Source organism: Cupressus sempervirens, chromosome 1, assembly GCF_028749045.1.
Source record: "Cupressus sempervirens isolate cs-2001-9-10 chromosome 1, ASM2874904v1, whole genome shotgun sequence".
Lineage (NCBI taxonomy): Eukaryota > Viridiplantae > Streptophyta > Pinopsida > Cupressales > Cupressaceae > Cupressus > Cupressus sempervirens.
This window is the reverse complement of record NC_143118.1, coordinates 841,767,020-841,790,339: the sequence shown is the minus strand read 5'-3', so window position 1 is coordinate 841,790,339 and position 23,320 is coordinate 841,767,020. Positions and strand designations below refer to the sequence as shown.

General features: G+C 36.0%; 1 pseudogene; it reads right to left on the bottom strand.

Moving 5' to 3' along the window:
* Positions 1-4,066: 4,066 nt before the first annotated feature.
* The window catches only part of LOC149580468 (condensin complex subunit 2-like), a 54,470-nt pseudogene continuing 35,216 nt past the window's right edge, over positions 4,067-23,320 (bottom strand).

Below are 23,320 nucleotides of genomic sequence, written 5' to 3'. Positions count from 1 at the left end.
TATATGCTATAGAAGCATAAATGACATGACTCTTTTGCATAGACTTAGAGATTTTAGAACAATACACGTTGGAGAGGTCTAGGTACACCCAAAGTCTTTGTAGGGATCTTTGGCAGAACGTGTACTAACCTGTTGCCCCTACTGTGCAATGCATTAACATAACTTGAAACTGACACATATGTAGTAAAGCCTCAAAAATAGATCATACCACAAACAAAACGTTTACTCAATGAGAGTCATTCAAGTACGATCAAAATATAGAAGATCAAGATGCACCATAAGCGGCTTCGACTAACATACAAAATGAAATCAACCAAAAAGAGACCTCATGACCAAGTAGTCATTTAGTCCACAGTTCCTGCCAAGAACCTTAGGTCTAGAAGTGAATGTCATAATGCCACCTATAGGAAGGATTCATCCTATGAAAGTTTGTTTTGTGTGACGTCAAGTATCATAAATCGTTTATTTGTTTTTTGGAAAATGCTATGAAAAGAACAAGTTTCTCGAATCATTAAGTCTCAAATGGTGATTTTGTTCAAGTCCTGCATGGTCACTATTGTGAAAAAGCTCACTGTGAGGGGATTGGAACCAACACTTGACTGGGAAAAAAATGCCTCGCAGACTAGAGGTCTTTCAAAAATTGGAGGTGAAACGAAGCCTCGCAGACAAGAGGTCTTTTATTGGATGCATGAAAAGCATAAGCTAGACAAGACTTTGTACAATGGAAATGGAATGGTGGAATGGAGTGAAGGGAAATGAGCCTTATAGATAATGGATCAAAATGTTTTTTTTAGGAACTTTTTCTTCTTTTTTGTCTTTTTTTAGGAACATTTTATGATTTTTTTTTTTGGATTTTTTGGATTTTTGTAGGACTATAAGAACATTGTACAGGAACTACAAAACTCAAGCATAGAACCACTTGAGATGTTGGATATTTATAGGCTCAAGCAGCGGATCTCTCTCTAGAGTGGTAATTTGATATGCCCTAGAACCATATTTGGCTGTAATGATAAATGAACCAAGCCAATTAGCCTCAAACTTTCCTTTCTTTTCATAGTTCTAGAGATTCTTCATGTTATGTTGCAAAACTAAGTCACCCACCTCAAACTCTCATGGGTTGACTTTCTTATGATACTGAAGCTGAAGGCAATTTTGATACACGTGGAGGTGGTTTAGGGCATTAAGGCATCTCTCATCAAGGAGTTGCAGCTCTTGCAAGTGAGCAACTATATATTCTTCTTCAGACATCAGATTCTTGAGAGAGATTTTGAGGGAAGGGAGCTCAATTTTGATGGGTAAGACAACCTCAGAACCATAAACAAGGAAAAATGGGGTGGCTCCTATGGGGGTACAGATAGAGGTACAGTAGGCCTAAAGGGTGGGAGCAAGATGGAGGTGCCAATCATGACCAGCTGCATCAATGGTTTTCTTTAGGATTTTCAAAATGGTTTTATTAGTAGCTTCAGCTTGGCCATTGCCTTGGGGGTAGTATTTGGTGGAAAAATGCTGGGTGATTTTGAATTTCTTACATAATGTGGCAACTTCCTAATTTTTGAAAGGGGTTCCATTATCAGTCATTATATCTTGAGGTATACCAAAATGAGAAATAATGTAGTTCAAGATGAACTTCAAAATTTGTTTTCCAATAGTGTAGGCTAATGGAATAGCCTCGACCCACTTTGTGAAGTACTTAGTGGTGGCAATAATAAACTTGTGGCCATTTGAAGAATTTGGGTATACTTGACCAACAAGATTGAATCCCCAGTAAGAAAAGGGCCGTGGAGTGATGGTGGGTTGAAGGTCTTGGGCGGGAGCATGTATCAAATCACCATGCTACTGACAAGGGACACATCTCTTCACAAAATTATAGGCATCTGCTTCCATAGTAGGCCAATAGTAACCCATTCTAAGAAGCTTTTTTGCTAACGTAAGGCCACTAGAATGGGCACCACAAATCCCTTGGTGGACCTCTTCTAATGCCATTTTAACTTCATCTGAATTGAGAGATTGGAGGAGGATTCCATCAAAATGTTTTTGGAAAAGTGTGTCATCTAGGATGGTATATCGGGCAGTGTGAAGGATGAAGGCCTTACTTTGATTTGGGTTGAGGGTTATGGGAATGGTTTTGTGACGTAAATAGGTAAAAATGTTGGCGTACCATGGAGACTCAAGACCAACAATCTCACACACCAACTCTGAATCAGTTTGCTCATAAGCAGGAGTAAAAAGATTCTCTACAAGAAACTCACATTTAGGACTATATTCTGGCATGGAAATCATGGAGGCAATAGTAGCCATAACATCTGATGCTTTATTTTTTATAAGATAAACATGCTTTGAAGGGGACCCTGAAACCCTTTACAAATCAAGAATTTTCAATGAAGCCCAAACCAAACAAAACTACAGTCCTAAGGAAGAACGAGTCACGAAACAGAAGTGACCAGAGTGGCATCGCAAATAAAATAGTACACATCAGCCAGACAACCAGGTTTTGAAGGGTGCTTGAAACCCTATATGAGTCAACAAAGGAGAAACAAGTCACCAAACAAAAGGTGACCATAGTGGCAAAACATAAAACAAGACAATAAAAACCACCAAAATAGGTTTTTATCAGGCTCCTAAAACCCCAAAATGAAACACACTACCAAGAGCAAAAGGCCAAAAGAGCCAGGGGACAACTGTTCAAAATCCAGGAGAGTCAGACTTTCCCTTTTGAGCCCTTCTTGTTAGACCTTAGTGCCATGTGAAAAGAGGAAGTGGGTGGCTTTACCTTTTTCCCTTTTACTGTAGTCCATCCATCCTCCACCAAACCAACAACCTTCTACCATTGAAAATTAGCACCATCACAGCCATAACCTAAAACCTCGGAGGCCAGGGAAAAGGACAAAGAAGAGGAAGTGACAGCAGAGACCTAAGACAAAACAATGGCACCTAGCAAAGGTACCAGAGGAGGAACTGCCTTGGAAAAACTAGATGAAAGACCAGCAACCACAACTGAGGGAGCCAAAAGTGGATCCAACAACAAGAATTCAGGAGAGGGCAGATCAACAGAGATAGGAGTAGAGTCCAATCTAGAAACTGGGAAATCTAGAGATGGACTTGTTGTCACCACTGAAGGAGCTAGAGGAGAGGACATAATAGAAATAGAAGAAAAATCTACCCCAGAAATAGGGACAGTAGCAGGAAAACTAGGAACAGGAACATAAACTAGAGACAGGCTAGCAGTCACCATGGAAGGGGTTGAAGAAGGAACCTTCTTCAAGATGCCAGGAGAAGATAGAATCTGAGAAGAGTTCTCAGCAGCCTTCTCATACGTGTAGTGGTCTTCCAAGCCCCCCTTCCACTAAGAAGGGGACATTTTTGGTCTAGATTTACCTGAAGAGCACCTAGCAGCTAGGTGACCTATCAAGTGGCAATTCTTGTAGCGAAAAGGGATACCCTCATACTCTAGAAGAATATTCCAAGAACCAAGAGGAGAATCCACTGAAATCATATCAGGGAGTCCCTTAGAAATGTCGATCTCAACAAGCATGTGAGCAAATATTGTCCGAAACAAGCCCACAACATCCGAATTAGATTTTATGAAGTGTCCAAGCACATTCCCCACCTCCACCAGGAAAGGTTCCAGCCAAAGATGAAGTGGAAGGTTCAACAACCTTACCCACAGAGGGATCTTATTAAAAGTTTCAGTCGAAGGGTTGAAATCCTTGTGCCAAATTTTTGCCATCAAGGGAAACTTCCCATCCCAAGAGAAATTATTGCTAAGGATGGCATTCCTATCATCTGCATAATCAAATTTCACAACAAAAAAATCCCTTGCCACAGGGTAAATCTGGGCACTCTTTGAAATGAATGGATCCCAAACATGGGATATCCATGCATGCAAATCTAAAAAAGAGGTCCATAAACCCTTAAAGCGAAAGATAGCAGCAGAAACCAAGAGATCATCCATATTAATAGAAATCTCATCAACTATAGAAGAAATTAGATGAAGCCTTTTTGGGTTACATACCACAACCGGCATGGCAGCATAGAACCCCAAATGCACGGTATCACGAAACCCTAGCTACACAGTTTGACCACCAATACCAGCCTCAAAAGTAGCCACATTAGCATAGGAAATGGCTGAACCACCCACAATTACAGGCAAAACCCTAGCCTGAACAACAGAAGCAGAAGTGATCACCGCAAAGCCAGACATAGGAGAAGAAGCCAAAGCAGCCATCAGAAAGAAACCAGACACAGGAGATAGAATAGGACTTAGGCCCAAAGCTGAAGCTAGAAGCAGAAGCTGAGACCAAAGTTGAAGCCAAGTGCAGGGGGCTGGGCGAAAAGCCAGACAAGAAGCTGAATCTAGACATAGGAGAAAGAATAGAGCTTAGGCCTAAGCTAAGCCTAGGCATAGAAGCTGAGTCTAAAGCTGAAGCTAGGCGTAGGAGCCAAAGTCGAAGCTAAAGATGAAGCCAGGCGTAGTAGATGGAAAGAAGCCAGGGGCCGATGTCGAAGCCAAAGCCTAGCGCAGGGAGCTAGGTGGGAAGAAAAAAGAAAAAATATTATCTTAAAGCAAGCTAAAAGCCAAGCACAGAATCCGAAATGAAGCCAGGGGTAGAAGCCAAAGTCGAAGCTAGGCGCAGAAGCTGGGTCAAAGCCAAGGGTCGAAGCCAAAGCTGAAGCCAAGCACAAGGAGCCAGGCGAGAAGGAAAATTAAAAAAATAAATAGTTGCAAGTTATGGTGTTGGTCCCCACATTTGATGCTTTGTTATTAGCCCTTTGGATTTGCTAAAAAACTAGCTCTGTGAAGTATTGTTTAAGATCCTCAACTACCTTGTGGTATGGCAACAACTTCTCATCCTTAGTGTGGTATTCATCTGTAACTTGTTTAATGACCAATTGTGAGTCTCCAAAGACAAGAAGGTTTTTAATATTCCATCTGATAGCTTGACGGAACCCTGTGACTAATCCTTCATATTCAGCTATATTTTTTGTGCAAGGGAATGATATTTTATAAAACTTAGGAATGAGATCTCCTTGCGGTGTAACAAACAAAATTCCTACCCTTGATCCCTTTTGTGTGAATGAACCATCGAATAATAACTTCTAAGGTGTAGTAGGGGTAATAGTTATTATGGTGTCATCTAGAAAATCTACTACTATGGGATGGTCTCCTGGAAGAGGAGCTTCTGCAAGTTGATCTGCAAGTACTTGTCCCTTAATGACCTTGCGTTCTTTATAAACAATGTTGAACTCACTCAAAATCAAGACCAATTTTGTAGCTTGACCAGTGAAGGAGGTGTTTGGTAGAAAATATTTGAGTGATCTATCTTTGCAATGAGATGTGTAGTATGATTAAGCATGTAATGGCGTAGCTTTTGTGTACAAAAGACTACTGCTAAACAAGCTCTCTTAATAGCAGTGTAGTTCAAATCATAACCAACTAATGTTTGACTGATATAGTATATAGCTTGCTCATTACCATTGTGTTCTAATTGTGCCAAAAGAGCACTTAAGGCAACTGAAGTGGCTGAAATGTATAGGATCAATGGTCGTCTTGCAATTGGAGGGACTAGAACTGGAGGATTAGCCAAGTATGCCTTGATTTGTTCAAATGCTTTCTGACATAGAAAATCCCACTGAAATGTAGTTTCCTTGCGAAGAAAATGTTGAAGAGGATGAACCTTATCTGCTAACTGGGCCACAAATCGTCTGATGGATTGTAACTTTCCTTGAAAACTGCAGAGTGGTTTCAATGTGGTAGGTGGAGGCATTTCCATGATGGCTTTTACTTTGGCAGGATCTACCTCAATACCTCTTCTTGACATAATGTAGCCTAGCAACTTGCTTGATTTGACCCCAAAAACACATTTCTATCGATTTAGGCACACTTTATATTTCCCCAACCTTTCAAAAATGGTGGTGAGGACATCAATGTGGGCCTCACGGGTCTTTGATTTTCCTAGGATGTCATCAACATAGTCCTCCATTATGACATGTAGAAGATCATGGAGTATTGTGGTCATTATGCGTTGATAAGTGGCACCAGCATTTTTCAAGCCAAATGGCATGACTTGATAACAAAAGGTTCCCCATGTGTGGTAAATGCCATTTTATGTTGATCTTCTTTTGCAATTTTGATTTGATTATAACCAAAGAAGCCATCCATCAAAGACAACATTCATGTCCAGCAGTCAAATCCACTATGATGTCTATGTTAGGAAGTGGAAAATCACCCTTAGGAAATGCAAGGTTTAAATCTTGAAAATCTAAACAAACATGGATGCCCCTAGATGCTTTTCCTATAGGAACAATGTTGGAGACCCACTCAGGATAATTAATAGGGCAGATGAACTTTGCTTGTAACATATTCTACAACTCTGCTTTGACTAAAAGTGATACTTTAGGATGCATTTTGCACAACTTTTGTTTCACTGGTTTAATCTTGGGATCTACTGTCAAGTGATGCATAACCAAATCTATGTCTAAACTAGGCATATCTCTATATGTCGATGCAAAATTGATTTTACCCTTTCTCAAGAATTTAGTCATTACCTTTTTCTCTTTAGGACTTAGGGTAGCTGCAATGTAGGTGACTTGTGGATTATCCTCTATACCCAAGTTGATCGAAATTGTGTCCTCATTCAAAATAGATGACTTTTCTGGTGGTAAAGATCTAAATGGAAAGTCAACTTCTCCCTCCTTTGGCACCTGTAGGGGGTTTTCACCAGAAGATGCATCCTTTATTTTATCTTTTTTTTCATCCAAAAGTTCCCTAGAAGAGTTTTCACTAGAGGATGTTTCTTTTATTTTTCCATTTTTATTTTCTTTTTCACTTTTGCGATGAAGAGAGTTGACTTGGCTACCAAAGTAGGCTTCTTCATTGTATTGGATCTCATGTTCGTAATCTCGAAGATTCTTAAGGCCAAAGAGTGCCATCACTGCCTCATTAGACTTACAGATATCGAGAGCTAGTGGTGTGTCCTGAAGGTCCCAGTCTATCATGTCAAGGTTGGTGAGAGGTAGGTCGGTGGATGAAAGGTCAGCTATGGTAATGGCATGGACATGGGTATCTAGGTCATCTTCAATGTATTGGAAGGGTGTTTCGAAGAATTCCTCCTCATCAGTCTTAGAATTAGATTCAACTGTACAATAGTTGTCAGCAAAGGATACCTTAGGTTTAATGGAGCCCAAACCACATGCTTTAGGATAACTATTAGCTTCTAGGGGTTGTCTAATTCCATCTTCTTTAGGCCCAAGGCTAGTACCATGATATCCCATGTTTTTGATAATGGGAGGGGCCTTAACATACTTATCCTTGGGGAACTCCACAAGTTCATCTTTTCCATCATAGTATAGCCAATCCAAGATATTAGATTCCATATGCTCATCATTAAGTGAACCCCAATGTTCAAATGTGGTCTTGTTAATATGCATAGTTTATTTGTTGGTAGGAGGTGATAATTGCGAAGGTTTTCCAAAGGAATGAGGGGAGAGTGGTAGTTGTCCAACACACAAGGCATTTTCAAACTTATACTCTCCCATTCCTAAATCAGTAAAAGTAACCTTCTTCCCTATAGTATTGACCTTAGTATCTTCCACCTTTTCTTTTCCTTTACAAGAATTGGAATCATTATTGGCTAACTTTGGCATTGTTGTGGAAGGTGATTCTATTATTGTGAGAGGCTTAGGTATAACTTTAGCAAACTCACTGATTGGGCAAAAATTTGCTGGTGCACCTTCCAATCTTGTACAAAAGGCAAAAGGCATGGGATCTCTTGGAATTGTGACCTCTCTTCCTTGGTGAGGAAATTTCAAGCATTGATGATAGGTAGATGGAACAATCTTTAGTGTATGTATCCAAGGTCAACCAAGCAAAATGTTATATGGAAAATCCAAGTCTAAGACATGGCATTCAGTATTTATGACAAGTGGTCCAACCTTTAGTGGCAACATGATAAATCCTTTTGATTCTCTTTCCCTCTCATCATAGGCTTTGATTGTTATCCTTTTATTGACATCTAGGAGGTCTTCTGGAAGTTCCAAGAAATGAATCATCTTCAATGTACATTGGTTTAAACTAGATCCATTATCTATAAGGACTCTTTTAATCTTATGTCGTTGTATAAGGACTTCAATGTGGAGTGACAAATTATGATGGGGATCAGGAACTTGGAAATCCTTATCTATGAAGACAAGGTGTTGTTGTGTGGCAAGGTTTCCAATCATGGTGGTGAATTGGGAGGCATTAATATTTTCAGGAACACGAGACTCTAAAAGAGCCTTCTCCAAAATTTCTTTGTGGATGGGTGATGTGGTAAGGAGTACAAGAATGGATATTTGTGTAAGAGTCTTACCTAGCTGGGATAACACATCATAGTGAGAAGTGGGCCTTTGTGAGGTGGATGGTGTAGCAGGTGCATGTGGAACTGATGGATTAGTGTGATTGGGAGTGGGAGCTTGCAAAGTAAGTCTTCTCCTTTGAGTGGTTGCATCACAATCAGTTACTTGTAAGACAACTGTATTCACATGAGTGTCTACCTCTTCAATGTGACCACACATAGAATCAAATCCACATAGATTGTTGGTTTCTATTTTACCACACAAGGAGTCAAACCTTGATATGTGATTAGTAGAATAGTCATAAAGTAATGCATTTGATGTCAAATCTTGATTCATATTGTTCATATTGTTGTTTCCATTGTTGTTGTCATTGTTGTGATCAGGAAATGGCTTTTGGAATATCTTTAGCTTAGCATTTTTAGAGGATGGTCCTCCTTCTACCTCAATTTCTCCATCATCAACAAGATTTTGAATGAAGATTTTGAGTTTTATACACTTTTTTGTGTCATGTCCTTTGATGCGATGGTATTTGCAATATTCATTTTCCCTATACCATTTTGATTCTAGTTTTTGGAATATGACTTCCAAGGGTTCATGAAAGTTAGTGAACACCCTATTGCGACCATAGCCACAGTTGTAATTACTATTGGTATTGTTGTTGTTGCAAGAAAAAAAATGTGTTTGATTGCGAGATTGCTGATTGTTTTGATTTTGATTGTCATAGTTACGATTGTTTTTGTTTCCTCCTTGAAGGTTTTGCATGTTTTTAACATCAATGACGCCATCATGTGTGACACCTTTGTTTTTGGACCAAAATTTGGGTTTTCTATTGTTGTTTGTGTCATTGTTTGAGAGTGATGAGCTATAGTGTTTGATGACACTAATGATTTCTTTGATATGTTCCGCACTTAATTGGAATGTTGGTTGTGTGGTGACACTTGATGTAGATGTAGCACTAGTTGTCATTGTTGGTCCTTGGCTAGATGTATAGGTTGTGTTTGACAATATGGGAGCACCACCCTTCATAATCTGTCCAAACAAGGTGGTCTCATCAAAGCTTGTAGGGACATTAACACCATCTTTAACCAAGTTTAGGAAAATCTTAGTTTTGTTTGCCCTAATAGATTTTTCCATCATTTTGACATTGTATGGATCTGCAAGGAATGTTCGAACATCATTAGGGATATTGTTGTTATATATAGGGTTTTCTTCTTGGTATACTTCCTCATCATCATTTTCCAAAGTTGTGTTGTGAAAAGGATTTTATGGTTCTTGTGTGGATGTTAAGCTAGGCATGCCAAGATTTGAACTAGAGGGAAATTCTCCCCCGGCCCTAATGATGTTACATGTGGAGGAAAAGGATTCTTTATCTCTTTTTGCCTCAATGACTCCAATAAGCGAGACATGGGATTAAATGTGAATATGCTAGATCGTGTATGTACCATACAATAGTGACAAAACCAATGGATGGAAGACTATGGAAGAAAGCAAGGAATGTGGGAGAGAACTGCTAAACCTTATGCAATGTAAGCAAAAGACCTTGGTTTAGCAAACAAAGTGTGATTACTCACTATTTGGCGATGGACTTGTGATCCCAAATAAGTGATAAGTGTTTGCTTATGGATAAAAGGTCTAGTGTTGTGATCTCGGAAGGTGTCCTTATGCCAAAGTCTTTAGGTTCAAATGATCAAGCTCTCTAGAGGAATTTTGCAAATGAAAGACTAGAAAGGTGGGAAAAGAAAATGGTATATGGAAAATGTAGGTGTGGTGGTCACTTATATGGTTAACTCAATCCTCACTCACTGGGAACAAAAACTTGGGGTTTACTCTTGGGAATGTAGACCAATTTTGAAGTTTTGCATTGTACTTAATTCTATCATAGCGGTCTTCTTTACTTTCTTCCTTTTGGATGTCTTTGATAGCATATCGAAATTGTTTGTCATTGTGTGCTAGGTTCTTCCTTTCCTTGTAGACAAATGGTTTGGACAATTTCACCTTCTTATGTTTGACTTTTTTGGTCATGGTAGGAACAAAATAAGACTCCGTTTTAAGCACAAACTATGACTAGACTCAACCAATTTCAAATACTAGACCAATATAATACTTTTGAAAATAACCGTGAGTCAAGAGGACCCACTTACCATTATTTCACTCACTAAAGTTTAGCTCACAGTTTTCACTCATTTTGTACTTGTTTGATGTTTTTTGTTAGTTTTGAATGTTTAAACAAACAAGCACACATAACACACCAACAATCCTAATAAGGCTGCAACTAGGATATACAAGGCTTATCTAAAGGGCATCCTCGATATACGTAAGGTTCATGAGGCCCAAATCTATAGATGAAAGAAAATAATGCCACATAGCCGAGGGGAGATGGCAACCCAAATCTCCTCCTTCACTTCTCAAAGGTATAAAGTTCTTCGGGGCTTAGCCAAGAGTGACAAGATTTTACTTCTAAGAGAGGTATCTTTCGATTCACCTCCTGATTTTTATACTCTGCCAGAACACTGGAGTTGAGGTCATCCCAAGGGGTGATGAAATCCCCAAGCAGACCTCCTAAAAAGAAAAACAAGACCACTTATTTCTTGTGCACTCAAGATCACCCGAAGGCACAAGGGGAGAGAATACGTAAGTGGCCTTGGGGTTTAAAAGACACGCGTTCTTTCCCAATGAAGCTTTAAGTTTTGTAATCTACTTGAAGACACACATGTTTAAAGCATATAATGTTCTTTCCAACTTGAAATCGATGTCAACATAAATGAAAAGCGTAGATTCATCAATAAGAAAGTAAATCGAGTGTGAACATAAGAAAAATACTGAAAATGAAATCAATTTCTTTTAAGGCATTCGAGAGTATGTGAATTCATTTTAAGCACCAATTCCAAATATTTGCTAGCCTAAGCATTCATGTCAATTCCCTTAAGGCATTCAAGAATGTGTGAATTCATTTTAAGCACCAATTCCAAATGTTTACTAGCCTAAAGATGCATGTCCATTCCCTTAAGGCATTCAAGAGTGTATGAGTTTATTTTAAGCACCAAATCCAAATGTTTTCTACCTTAAACATACATTCCAATAAAAAGATGGTTCATTTCTTAAGGGTATTCAAGATTGAGTTTTCTACCTAAACATCCATTCCAATGAAATATGAGTAAATTCCTTTAAGTCATTCAAGATTGGATGAAAATTTTTCTTTTAGGCACTTGAGAGTGTGTTTAGAGATTACTCATTAATTTGCAGCATTCATTCAAAGAACAAATGATTATAGCATTCAAGTTAATTAACCTTTAATACTAAAGTGATAAAAATCACTACAAATTTTCTTAGTGATAAAAATCACTATTGGTTTGTTTTAAGTCTTTCAAGGTCTGTTTCCTGCATGAAAATTCGTTAACAATCCTTGCAAACCACCAGTTAGAAAATCATAATGTCTCAAAATTTCATAACTATATCAAAAAGTGCAGATGACAAATCACAGGTGCAAATGACAGAATGCAAAGATGTCGAAATGTGCAGATGTCGAAACTCACAGACGATAGAAGAAAACAATGTACAAATTTTTAGTCAGATGGTACTGTTTGTCAGGCACAGATAACAGTTCTATGTGCAGAGACATCGAAACACATAGACGATAAAGTACATCTAGCCCATAATTCAGATGATAGATGAAAAATCACAGATGACATAATACTATGCGTCGATGACAGATTGATTTTTTTGAAATTTTAAAACCCACCTCGATGTAGACGACATAATAACTACACAAATGCTAAAACTATGTTCCCAAATGCAATGCGGAGATGCTAATATGCACAGATGCATAGACGTTGGTCAGCGGAGGTGTTTGACGCAAATGACATCGCGTTCGACGTAAATGAAAATGCAATATCTTTTGTGATGGACTGCAGATTCTTGACAGATTTTTGAGATGAAAATAGGGATGTGGGCCCCACCAGGTGTGTCAAAATGTATGTTGAAAAACTAGACCTATTGGAAGTAAGAGTAAATAAACAAACATTAGCCAATATGCATATTTCAAATGTTAAACTATGGAAAGAAGCTAACTAACATTTGCTTAAGTTTTGCAACTCAAAGAAACTAACAACTCAAGTCCTCAAGCAACCTCAAACAGCTTCAACAAAGGCACCCATGAGAGGCCTTGTTGGTGTGTTGGATTGGAGGGATGTTTGGTGTGCTCTTCTGAAACACAACTATGTTTGAATCTCTTGATGTGAAGGTGCAAGTGTGATTGATGAAACTATGAAACTAAGCTATATGAGATAAAGAGCACCTCAAATAATGGCCATGGAGGAAGCCATGTTTGAAAGCATTCAAAGATGTGGAGATGGAATGCAATAAAGAAATTAAGCTAATGTGCATGCTAGACTAGTATGCAAGTGAAATAAATATCTAAATGCATGAATAAGCTAAATCTAACAATGCAAATGCAATCTAAAATCAGCTACCAAGGGTTAGTATGCAACATGAAATCACTATGAAAACTCTAAACTCAAACTAGCATGAAATCACTATGGAAGCTTAAAACTCAAACTAATATGATAACAATGCATGTGTAGCAGATGAAAATGCTTGAGACAAGGGCTCTATTTATGGGCTTGAGAGAGACCCTGGGTGAGGTGGCATCTCTGTGACATCCACATAGTGCCACAAGGAGACACATACACAAGCCATGCAAGTGGTCAACATTCAAAGTTTGCTTACACATGTGTGAGAAAACTTAGAGAGAAGAGTGGGGGACAAAGCTTGCAAGAGGGAGTGGTCTCACATGTGTGAGCACACACTTAGGCTTAAGAAGGGTATAGCTAGATGATTAAGGTAATTAAGAGGGATTAAATTGTGGATAAGCTTAGAAGGATGAAAATGATAGGTGTAGACTAGGTTTCAAGCTAGGTTTAAGATTAAATTAAATAAAATTTAATTTAATCATAGGTTTAGAGGAATTAATGAGATAGATGGATTTTAATAAATAGAATTTATTTAAAAAGGGGGATTTATGGAGGATCATGTATTAAATAAATTTAACACATTAAGGCTAGAGGTATTTAAATTAAATTTAAATACTTTAGGAAAGTGAACCTACTTAAATAAATTTAATTAAATAGGTAGAAGAATATGACAAATATAATTAATTAATTAATAATTAATTATAATGTCAAGGGCAATATTAAATAAATTAATATAGTCTTTGGGACAATTTTAAGCATCTACACTTATATTTAATTTATTGTATATTATTATAATATATAAATATTATATAAGTAATTTATAGTATTTGATTTTCATTAAATTTACATTATTAAATTTATGTAATAAAAATATCAAAATATTAGAATAATATTTAGTATTTATAACTTATTATGTTTATCATTAATTATGGGATAAATTACAAATGTTAGGCATATTTTCTTTAGAGACCAAAGTGGAATTATTTACCAATAAGAAAAATATAATTATTTCTAAAAGATTTAACTAGATATACATGTCTATAAATTTATAATAAAATTGATAAGTAGATTAAATTTATATTGTAAATTACATTGCTATATATAAATGATATAATTATAATTTATTATTTGAAACATTTGATGTGGAAATTAGTTCTTTAGATATTTTGATTAGGTTTATTCTATTGTTATTGCTTGGATTAGAGTTTATTATTATTATTATAGTTGGATTGAAGGTTTATTTTATGAAGTTAGATTTTTTATTATAGTCAAATATTTGAGGTTAGGTTTAGGATAAGATTTTTTCTTTATGTCATAGTTAGAGTTGTTTGGAGTTTCTCTTACTAAATTATTTATGATTAAAATTATGGTTAGGATTACACTTGAATATTTTTGATAAGATTAAAGATTAGGGTTAATGGTAAAGAAGCTTTCAATGTATTTGTGTTTAGAGTGATGTACATGGATGCGTAGTTAATTCATAGCAACCACTTCTACCCAACTTACCTTCTTAATTTCACACATATAAAAAAATTAGACCAATTACTTTCGTAATTATATTTCAATATTAGTTCAGCATTCCCATTGCACCTTAAGGTGTGATTGCTAGTTTTAATATTATAAATTTTATATCTAATAGCTATTTATTATTAAATTCTTATCTCGAGGTGGGGATATCATAGTCCTCCCCTCTCGAATTTTCTCGTCCTCAAGAAAAGATAACCTTACTCAAAGATTCAACATAAAAAGCTTATACTTGGATGCAACAACACCTAAATGATTTATAGAGTATAAATATTAATGCATGAAAACACAAAGTAAACACACAAATGTATGAAAACACGAAGCAGTCACATGAAACCATGAAACAGACACATGAATGCATGAAAACACAAAGAAGACATGATATAGACACTTTTAGCATGAATGTTATTGGTATTCCTTTGGGGGAGTATCCTAAGCATTGGAGAGTATTGACATGTTGTATTCATGACTATGTTTGTCAGTGATGTCAATATAGCAGTAAGTCTGTGAAGATTGGTAGAGTAGCAGAGAAAGATCATACTTGTACGTACAAAGATTAGATGTAAAAGTGAAACATGATCAAGGACATGTTGTACATTATGTCTTGATAACGAGGTTAAATGAATATAGTCTAAATCAAAGATGTACAAAAGTTATAAGTGATTTACAAAGAATAGTACAGAGATAGAGTACATGGAAAGTAATTTTTAATGATCTTATTATGTCTTCTAGCAAAGATATAATTTGGTGATGTGTGGTCAGCCAGTGATAGAAGACAATATGATGGTGACGTTAACAAGTGCATAGGTCCTAAAGTAGCATGTGTGAAGTTTTTATATACTATGAGCCGACAGTGCTATTGTAATTATGAATTTATTAGTTATCTTATTATAATTAATTGGGAAAGCCTCAAGGCTAGCTTATGGAATTATTTTGAAGATAGGATATAAAGGAAATATGTTTTCCTTGTTTGTAAGAATTAATGGTAATATGTGTTCTATGCAAAGTGCAAAAAGGGGCAAAGTATTTGGTGAATGTGAGTAAGTGATCCAAGGGATTATTGGATGTGAGATTTGTGATCTAGTTACAAGATCAGAAGGAGTAGAAGTCTGGTTGACAGAAAAGAGAAAGAGGAAGGAAGTATAATTCAATTCCATTATTCTGCAAGGAATAATATAGAGATAATTTGGATAGTGGGTCCATTGGTCTTGCCCTTGAAGCTGTTTAGACAGTGGGTCCATCTGCCTTCCACAACTCCTAACAAGGTTAGAATCTCCAAATAGGGATTCAAATTCTCCTAATAGGGACTAATATGTACTGAATGTTGTTATAGATTCTTGACATGGTCCATCTTCTAACAAGGAATATTTATATTAGTACACCATCTTGTGGGTACCATCCCCACTGGGGTTTTCCCTTTGATCAAGGGTTTCCCTAGTTAACATATTTGGTGTTATTGTGCATGAGTATCTTGTTGTAGTTTTTGGTTATATTGCTCACATGGTTAAGTTTATTTAAGGTTCATAATTGTCATAATAATTGTATGACCGATTCACTCCCCCCTCTCCCCCCACCCCCCCATTTATATTGGTAGACTATATATTCTAACAATTTGTATAGGATCCTTAGGTCCTTGAAGAGAAAACTTAATAGCTTTGGGAGATCTATGGAAAATATTTTCAGAAAGGATAGTCCTAATTTTGATGGAGTCAGCTATGACATATGGAAGGATAAGATGAAGACTTGTTTGTTATGTATGGGTCTAGGTTATTGGCTTTTAACAAAAATCAAGAAGGAAGTTGTAAAAGAAGAGAAGATTGAAGAATGTAGTGAAGCAGAAAGAGATTTGTTTATGTATAATATGCAAGCCAAAGAAGCCTTACAATCATCCCTTCCATAAAATGAATACAATTAGGTAAAATCTCTATTAACATCTTATGAGATTTGGAAAGCATTATAATCTACTTTTGAAGGTGATACACATACAAAGAGGATAAGATTGCAAAATTAGATTTGTTCATTTCAAGATGCTAAAATGATGGAAGATGAATTTGTAAGAAGCTATGTTGGTAGAATATATAATATTGGTGTAAGAATTAAATCATATGGTGGACCCAAAGAATAAGATGAGGTAGTATAGATGATCTTGAAAACCTTGACACCATCATTCAAGCAAGCAACTTAGATAATTGAACTTCTAATACCCTGTACTAGTTTTTTTCTAAAGAAAAATTTCTTGGAAGATTAGAATCAATAGAAGAAAGTCTGAGATAGTCTAGAGAGTTGACAAGAGTTGAAACAACATTCAATTCTTTAAGTGTTTTTCCTAATCTAACTAGAAGTGCAAGCACACATGGAGATTTTGCTAGCAACAATAGAACCGGATCTAATGAGTGTAAGAAAATTGAAGAAGGTATAGCCCTTCTTGTAAAAAGAAAACCAGATGTTAAGAATATTTATAAATGTTGGTCTTATAATGAATTTAGTCATTATGCATCTAAATGTCCTAAAAGAGAGAAAATGTCTAAGGGGAAGTTTAGGGCTAGAAGACCTAGAAATTGTCTCTATGCAAATGAAGATGAAGAATCTAATGAAAAAGTTCATAGTGAAAGTGATGATGAGCTAGGATTCATAGTCATTAAGGAATATGATCTTGAAATAGAAATTAGAGAAGAAAAATCTCTAGTTTCCCAAGTTAAAAAGAAGTCTAATTGGATAATAGACAGTGGATGTTCACATCACATTATTGGTGATATGAATAAGTTTTTTTAAATTTAGGAGTCATGATGGAGGTATTGCTAGAGTTATTAATAATGTAGCCTCTCACATTTGATGAAGGGATGATAAGAGAACAACTAGGGCCAAAGGTACACCCAACTATTCACCCACCTACGTAGAGTCATACAACGGAAACCAAAAAATATGAAAACAAACAACTTGGGAGATAGAGGAAGTAAAAACCTTCATTCATATACTCATCCAAATATTAATTACATGCCTAGCTATAAGGGCTTCTGGGTTATGACCACATCAATTCAATTACAATCTTTGATGATTAAACTTCACATTCTACCTCCTCTCTTAGCATCTCTCCCACTACCTCTCAAAGACTCAAACCAAGGTCTCTTAAATACATGAACAACCACAAGTTGACATGTTGCAAATACAACTAATTAAACTCTCATATTAAATTTTAGGCTAAGCCACAAGTTGGCTTGCAACAAATATGAAACACTAAATTAAATGCAAAGGTCAACCTCAATAGGAAACCACATACAGACAACTTGCTAAATGAAGACTCCACAAAATACTAACACTTGACATCCAAACAAACTCGGAAACCACATGAACTTAACATCCAAAGGATGACTTGGCAGCCAAAGAACATTCAACAACCAAATAACACTTGGCAACCAAAGACACTTGGCATCAACTATGAACTTGGCATCAACCAAGAAGCTTGACATCCACTAAATGCTTCACAACAATTGAAAACTTGATAGTGCAAGAAATTGAAACTCAATAGAAACTAGGAAAACTAAAAACATGCAAGATAGCAATGCAACCTAGGATGCTCCCGCATCAGACAACTAGAGTAGAAATAAATGATTCTTTCGAATCATGCAAGTGTCACAACTTGAGCTAAATCCAACTCAGATTAAGAAATCCATGTAGCATCTTTAATAGGTCTATTTTTTCATTTTACCAAATACTCATAGTAGTCTTTCCCTCTCATGCTCTTACCAACTCTCTACTCTAGTATTTGTTCAAATTCTTCAATCTTCTTCTTAGGATAATCATCTGATACATCCACTTCATCTTCTAACTCATGATATTTGTATAAATCAACAACATTGAATACAAGAGATATATCCATGTCATCGGGTAACCCAATTTCATAAGCATTACCACTGTCAAACTTCCTCAAGATCTTACAAGGTCCAAACTTCTTCATTTTTAGCTTACTATGTGTTCCACTAGGAAATATTCCTTTCTTCAAATGAACCATCACCTCATCACCAATTCCAAAAACATGATGTCTTCTAGACTTATCAACATTCTCCTTATACTTCTGATTACTTTGTTCCATCCTCAATTTTACTTCCTTTTGCAAAGACTCCATAAAATCAACAAATTCTTCCCCTGCAACACTTCTCTTTTCTTCACCAACAACATCCCTCAAATCTAATACTCCTCTAGGCTGCAATCCTATAATAATCTCAAAAGGTATTTTCCATGTACTCCTATTTACAGAATTATTATATGCAAACTCAGCTTGTGCTAATACCATCTCCCAATTACTTCGCTTATCTCTAACTAAACATCTTAATAAGTTACCCAAGCTTCTATTCACAACCTTTGTCCATCCATCTATCTGTGGATGGAATGTAGAACTAAAATTCATCTTAGTAACCATCTTCTTCCACAAATTCTTCCAAAAATAACCAACAAACTTACTATCTCTGTCAGAAATAATACTTCTTGGTAATCCATGCAATTTCACAATTTGTTTGAAGAAAATTTCAGCAACATGCTCAGCATCTGATGTCTTCTTACAAGGTATGAAACGAGCCATCTGAGAAAATATATCCACAACAACAAATATAGAATCATACCCCTTCACTGTTTTAGGCAATCCAAGAACAAAATCCATATTGATGTCACTCCAAGGTTTCTCAGAAATAGTAATAGGTGTATACAAAGTAGAATTCTGACTTACTCCTTTTGCAAGTTGACAAACTCCACAACTCTTCACAAATTTATGAACATCCTTATACATTTGTGGCTAGTAATACTTATCCTTCAACAAACTCAATGCCTTATCAATTCCAAAATGTCTAGCAAATCCACTAGTATGCTTTTCCTTAATCAAATTATCTCTCATGGAACTTCTAGGGATACACAATTGAATTCCTTTGAACAACATACCTTCTTGAATGAAATATTCATCATACTTATGTGATCTATTAGATTTGGTGCTCTGTACTCTCTCCATGCCTTAGAAAAATTAGTATCAGTATTATACAACTTTTTTATATCATCAAAACCAAGAACTTCAACCTTCATCTCAGTCAATAAAGAATATCTTTTGCTCAATGCATCAATAACTTTGTTAGTAACTCCACTCTTATGATTGATAACAAATGTGAAACTTTGCAAATACTCAACCCACTTCATATGTCTCTGATTCAATTTATGTTGACTTCCCAAGTATTGTAAAGCTTTATGATCAACATACAACACAAACTCCTTAAGAATCAAATAATGTCTCCACTTCTTCAAGGCTTGAACAATAGCATAAGATTCTTGATCATACACAAAAATAATTCCTTTTAGCATCATTTAACTTCTCACTAAAGAAAGCAACATGTTTATCTTCTTGAATCCATATAACTCCTATTGCACTACCACTTGCATCACATTCAACTTGAAATACCTTATTGAAATCAGACAAAGCTAGTACAGGTAACTCAACAACCTTTTGTTTCAAAGTCTCAAAACTCTTATCAACTTATCTCCTCTCATTGTCTAAGTCATAGAATTAAAAATATAACTGAAATTCCTTATAAAATTTCTATAAAAACTATCCAAACCATGAAATGATCTTACCTCACCCATATTATTAGGTGCAAGCCATTCCAAAATTGCTTTTACCTTCTCAGGATCCATCTTCAAACCATCAACTGAAATCACAATCCCTAAATACACAATCTCTTCTTGCATAAAAGAACACTTTTTCAAATTAATCATCAACTTTTCCTCTTTCAACCTCTACAATACTTGTCTAACATGCTCAAAATATTCTTCATTAGTCTTACTAAATATCAAAATGTCATCCAAATAAAAAATCACAAACTTACCCAAGATTCTTTTCAAAACTTCATTCATTAACCTCATGAAAGTGCTAGGTGCATTAGTCAAACTAAAAGTCATAACCAACCATTCATACAAACCATTTTTTGTCTTAAAAGTAGTATTCCACTCATCACCTTCTTGGATCTGATCTAATGATAGCCACTCTTTAAATCAATCTTGATAAAATACTTTTCTCCATTGAAACAATCCATTATGTCATCCATCCTCGACATAGGGAACCTATATTTCATTGTGATCTTGTTAATAGCTCTTGAATCAGTACACACTCTTCATTCTCCATTCTTTTTAGGTGCTAATACAATAGGAAAAACACATAGAGTCAAACTTTCTTTGATCAAACCTTTTTGCAACAATTCATGCACTTGTCTATCAAGTTCTTCATTCTCTGTAGATGTTAATCTATATGGTACTTTATTTAGAAAATTGGCTCCAAGAATTAGATCCATACAATGACTTATACTCCTTACTAGTGGTAAACCATTAGGTATATCCTCTACAACAATATCTTTATACTCATTCAACAAATTTTCAATTTCCATAGGTACTCGGTCAATACTACCAGTTTCTGCTATTACTTGGTCACCACTGACTGGCACTCGGTTAACACTATTTTCTGGCACTTGGTTGCTATTGACACAACTTGGTCTTCTTAGAATTATAGCAAAACAAACTTGATTCTTTTTCATTCCCTTTTCAAATATTTTCCCATTAACCATGCAAATTCTCGTAGTAGTACAATTAACCTCATCTGGACTTTCAATAAAAAACAACAATATTTTCTTTTTTCCATTCACCCAAAGGGTATATTGATTCAATCTTCCATCATGTATAGCATATCTATCATATTGCCAAGGCCTACCCAATAAAATATGACAATAATCCATAGGCATAATATGACACACAACTTCATCAAAGTAATGTTCAATCTTGAACTTCACAATACATTGTTCACTTACCAATATCTTATGCTCATCCTTGATCCATAAAACATGATAGGGTTTAGGATGCTTCAACCTCTGCAACTATAAATTTGTAACCAACTCTTCTAATGCTAAATTTGTAGAAATTCCACTGTCAATGATTACCTTGCAACATTTTCTAGCCATCTTATATTTGGTTTTGAAGACTTCTCCTTAGGACAGTTCCTCATTACTTCCCTTATTACATAAGGTTCTCACCATCAAATTTTCTCCAGCCTCAGGTCCACTTGGTGAACCTCAGTGTCTCCTTGAACTACATCAATTTTGTTACCTTGCCCACTTTCATAGGATCTACATTCAAAGGATCTATGTCCTTCTTTACCACATCTGAAACAATTACCATGAAATCCACTTCTAGAATAAAAATTACCTCTTCCTCGATAAGAACTAGTACCTCCTCCATAAGAATCACCACCTTTCCACTCAGTCTTGCCTTTGTCATCATTCTTCCTTTCAAATTTTCCTTTATCTTGCACATAATTTTTGATTTGCCACCTTCTCCATAAGATCTACCTTGGCCTCTCTGGAATCTGCCACCTCTACCTCTTTGTCTTTGTTCATGCTTCTTTGTCAAGATCTCCTCAGCTTTCAAGGCATATTGGTATGCTTCCTCCACACTTCCAATTTTACAAAACTTATTTCATCTTGAATCCTAGATCTCAATCCATTTATGCGCCTTACAATTTTCTCAACATCATCATCCACATGTCCAAATCTAATGTCCAATCTATAGAATTCCTCAGTATACTCCTTCACAGTCATGTCTCTTTGTCTCAAATTTTGCATTTTTTTCAACAAGCTAACTTGGTAATCAACAAGAAGGAATTTATTCTTTACCTTGTTCACCATTTTTACCCAAGTTCTGATCTTCTCCTTTCCTCTCCTTTGTCTATCAATTTCTAAATGCTCCCACCATAGTGAGGCATGTCCCTTCAACCTAGTAACTACAATTTTCACTTTACTATTATCAAGAGTGTTTTCATACTCAAAGAACTTCTCCATTTGAAAGATTCAATCTAACACATCATTGGTGTCCAATTTATGATTATAAGGAACAACTTATACAACAGGCTTTGAATTTTCCCTAGACAATACCCTCAACAATCTTGCCTCATCTTGATCTTCTTCAGGTTCTAGATTAGGGTTTGGTGCTACTGCTTCATCATCACTCACATTATCAAGATGTGCTCCTCTCCTCTGGGCTATCTCTACATCATCTAATCTAGCTACAATCTACCTTGATGTATCCAATACTGCATTATCAACATTTTCTCTACCTTGAACCATCTTTACAAATTAGGTTCTTGCAAGATTGTAACCCTCTACAAATTGTGGGCCAAATCCTTAGATCTACTAGCCCCTACCAAATTCACTTAGGTTTCTACATAATCCCATCTCCACAAGGATGAATCTCATCTCTAATACCACTTGACATAGGGTTGATAAGAGAACAATTAGGGACAAAGGCACACCCAACTATTCACCAACCTACGTAGAGTCACACAATGAAAACCAACAAATATGAAAACAAGCAACTCAGGAGATAGAGGAAGTAAAAGCCTTCATTCATATACTCATCCAAAGATCAATTACATGCCCAACTATAAAGCCTTTTGGGTTATGACCACATCAATTCAATTACAATCTTTGATGATTAAACATAAGAGAACAACCAGGGCCAAAGGCACACCCAACTATTCACCCACTTGCACAGAGTCACATAGTGGAGACCAAAAAATACAAAAATAAACAACTCAGGAGATAGAGGAAGTAAAAGCCTTCATTCATATACTCATCCAAAGATCAATTACATACCCAGCTGTAAGGCCTTCTAGGTTACAACCACATCAATTCAATTACAATCTTTGATGATTAAAGTTCATGTTTTTCTTCCTCTCTCAACATCTCTCCCACTACCTCTCTAAGACTCTAACCAAGGTCTCTTAAATACATGCACAACCACAAGTTGGCCTGTTGCAAATACAACTAAATAAACTATCATATCAAATGCTAGGCTAAGCCACAAGTCAGCTCACAACAACTATCAAACACTAAATTAAATGCAAAGGTTAACCTCAACATGAAACTACACACAGACAAATTGGCAAACAAAGACTCCATGAAATATTGACACTC